The sequence below is a fragment of the Haliotis rubra genome, unplaced genomic scaffold (assembly GCF_003918875.1).
Source record: "Haliotis rubra isolate DU_JTF1 unplaced genomic scaffold, ASM391887v1 Scf1105, whole genome shotgun sequence".
NCBI lineage: Eukaryota > Metazoa > Mollusca > Gastropoda > Lepetellida > Haliotidae > Haliotis > Haliotis rubra.
The window spans coordinates 30,794-34,570 of NW_025765010.1; the positions used below are offsets into that span (position 1 = coordinate 30,794).

The 3,777-nt window shown below is 41.7% G+C and overlaps 1 long non-coding RNA gene across 1 annotated transcript; it reads left to right on the top strand.

Annotated features, from left to right (window-relative positions):
• The first annotated feature begins 278 nt into the window (after positions 1-278).
• Positions 279-3,391, top strand: LOC124287150. The gene is made up of 3 exons (XR_006901197.1): positions 279-318; positions 1,658-1,729; positions 3,109-3,391. It is a non-coding gene; the product is annotated as an uncharacterized LOC124287150 (long non-coding RNA).
• The last annotated feature ends 386 nt before the right edge of the window (positions 3,392-3,777 follow it).

Consider the following 3,777-nt stretch of genomic DNA (forward strand, 5'->3'; position numbering starts at 1 on the left):
TGTCCTTGAAATCAACAAGGATGTTATTACCTGAAACTTCAAAGCCCGAACAGGTGATGTTTACTTTTCTCCTATTTACCAACACATCACATGTTTACCTGGCCCTTGGCAACAGATATTTCGTACGCTTGAAGAAAACATGGACCATCGTCACCTGCCGTTCCTACAACGGCATAAATTATTGTAATAGACTGGTTTAGAGACATTGTCTAAAGAGTTTCTAATTATAAAAGTGTATTCCCAAACAACGCCTATCTCCCCCTGTATATAAGCATGTGAAACATTCATCAACAGTAAACAACGCTGGTCGGACACAGGGTAAGTGTAGCTTTATTCATCTCATAAGAAACGTCACCTTCGTAAACAAATGCGTAAATACGTACATTTGTGATTTGCGCAAGCTTTTTGGAAATTGATACTTAAATCATTGATACTGATAGATATTGATAAATATCTATTTAATATACTGTTGAGTGAGTGAGTGAGTGACGGGGCCGTGTTTGATCAAAACCATGTTTCTGCCTTGAGACCAACGGTTTAACCAACTTGAATTCAACGAATAGAAGCCCACCGTCCCTGAAGGTGAAGCAGAAAATGCGCAACATGCATCTTCACGGGGCCGCTAACCGCATTAGCCAACTGGTTATGTACAGCGTTCGTTCATAAAGTTGAACTGGGTTCGATGCCCAAAGTTAATATTCCAGGAATAGTGCTGAAGCGGGTTTTAAGCTCAGTTCACTTAAACTTTTCAAGTATTAAATTAACAACTACGTTAAGATTCTTTTGAGGCCATTGCACTTTTAATGATTTTGACAAGATATTGTTAAGATTGTAAGTGGTGGAGTACATAGTGAGTGGGGTACTATGTTTGACAGTATTCCATTTACATAATGGGTATGGTGTTGACCAATAAAGAAATACTCAATCAAATCGAGGTTTCTGACGTGCCCAAAGGACTCCATACAGAATGAAAAATGCGAATAAAATATACCAGCTGTACAAAGAGCTGACAAGACCCACAGCAATGCATGTATCCTCTAAAATTACGCATATATTCATTATGGCCCATGTAGGTAAATTTGAACGTGTAAGTAACATCTGTTTTACGCTATGGTCTTGCGTAATCATTTAGATATTTGGGTTCGTACATTGCACTCATATGTGGAGTTGAACCCTAAAATATTCCTGACGAGGCAACGTGTTAGCGACTTGGCCACTTCACTTCCCCATCGCTCCACATTAATGACTGAGATAAAAATATGGTTAATTAAATACCTCAAATGCCGGCTATAGTGGATGCTCTGATTATTATCACCCTGGTCGATCAGTGAGCACTCGAACTTTCATGTTCATCTCTCAGCAGCTGGGGGTTAGAATTGATCTTTAGTAACCCATGCTTGTCGTAAGAGGCGACTAACGGGATCGGGTGGTCAGGCTCGCTGACTTGGTTGACACTTGTCAGCGTATCCCAATTGCGTAGATCAATGCTGTTGATCACTGGATTGATTATCTGGTCGAGCCTAGATTATTTACAGACCGCCGCCATATAGCTGGAATATTGCTGATAGCGGCGTAAAACTAAACTCACTCACTCATCTCCCTGGGGAGAATACAGACCTAGCTGGGTGTGATGATAAAATGTTTTATCTGTTTGCAGGATACCACGTCAACATGAAACTTGTGTGTCTTCTTCTCGTGTGTGTCATTGTGACACTGAATGCGCAAACAGGTCAGTAGAATATGACCCTTTCCAGACTCTCGATTCGCTTCTCGGTTAACCCATGAATGTATCACATACATACATACTAACATTTGTATAGCGCCGATATCAAGCTCTGCTGCTCAAAGGCGCTTTGCTGTTCCCTCGATCACTGGATGTCAATTTCAACGGCACAGCGTATTATCAATCTCAACTCCCCGGGGAATATACAACTCTTGCAGACACTAGGCGCACCGAGTTAGTGTGGCTTTCCCATCCTTACGAGGTACCCATTCACAGCTGTACCCGCAACTAGGTGTTTGCACGTATTCAAGTGGACACCATCTGGTCATATACTAACGGATTCGTGGGTTCTTTTAAGTGCACATGGTTGTGTACAGTACACTAGGGGTTGTGACAACACTGAAAGAGTCTGCACACAAAGTTGACTCCAAGGTTTTTACATCTGGTCACAGGTGGGCTCGATTCCCGACACCTCAAGCTCGCTGGATCCCTAGCCTGGCGCTTTAGACAGTTCGCCCACCACGCCAATACTTAATGTATAATTACAACAAGAAAGACTGTTTAGATATAATAAAACACCAAGCACGAATGCAATTTTGCCTGACAGTGACATACTACATACAAATCCAGTTTTTGATATAACTGTTGTATAAAGAGTTATCGGTCATAAAGGTTGTGACGTCACATGTGTTATTGATGACGACATTTTGATAGTGTTAGAGCGTCGATATGGCTAGTTTGATCCTGCACGTTGGATCGACTATATCCCGGCTATCTGACATTTGACTCTAGATAGCTGACTCTGAACCAGATAAACCGGTGATCGATATCATGACCAAAGTTCCATATCTTCGGGGCACGGAACGTTATCGAGCAAGTTTGACCACCCAATTCACTGATTTCATGTCATAATCAATCTGGGCCCCGTTATGAAAGTTCTTTAGCGCTCCCCACATGGGTACAATGTCTGAAGTCCATGTCTAGTGTCCCCGTCGTGATGTTGCTAAAAGCGGCGTAAAACTTAACTCACGCACTCACTCACTATTTTAACGCTACAACTATCATCAGCTAATGTATATTATTTAGCACTAAAACCGTGAAGATCCGGGTTAGCAAACCGTGCTTGTAGTAAGAGGCGACAAACGGGATTGGGCGGTCAGGCTCTTGTCTTGTTTGACACATGCCATCGTATCCCAGTTGCGTGTAGCGTGATCGTGATCACCTGATTGTCTGATCCAGACTCGAATATTAACAGACCATCACCATATAGCTAGAATATTGCTGAGTATGGCGTTAAACAACAAACAAACTCAAGCACGAATATTGCTTTGTGCAATGGGATCTCTTGTGAACAACATTAATGATAATTTGCTGTATATTTTCAGCCACAACACAAACTGCAGCTCCTCAAACACAGCCTTTATACCAACCGTACAACCCCTGGATGTATCGAACACCCTATTACTTCAACCCAAGGAGTTTCTTTTGGTACTGGCTGTTCTCACAGAATAATTAGGTGTGGGATGTGATACTGAATGGTTGATTGTAAATTACAGTCATTCCCTGGAACTGTCCATTGTACAGATGGCGTGACATGTGACGTCACGTTACAGATGATAATATTTGCCCTGAAGATACGCAAAATTCATTAAATTCTTTGCAGAAACAGCTTTGATTTTATATTTTTATTTTTTAGTCATTGTTGTGAAAATGGAATGTTTTAAAATTGATTGTCAAAGAAAATTAAAATCTATTCGGTGGAGATGTTGGTTGGGCTGCCTTTTCTAATACAGGCTGATCTACCAACGAGGATGGGATTTCTGTGCTATACTAACGCCACTGTCCTCGTCACCATTATGACCCGTAACACAGAGACCTCAACTCCACCAACCACTGACAGCATGTTAAACATGGAATTAGGGTCATCATAACGGTAAGACTGCTGGCGTCGTCAACAAAAAGAGAATTTTATGCTGAAGTCACATGTCACTTTCGATCTTCCAGCCTCTGGGCATCGGACGATTGCTTCCTTTATCGAATTCAGTATACAAACG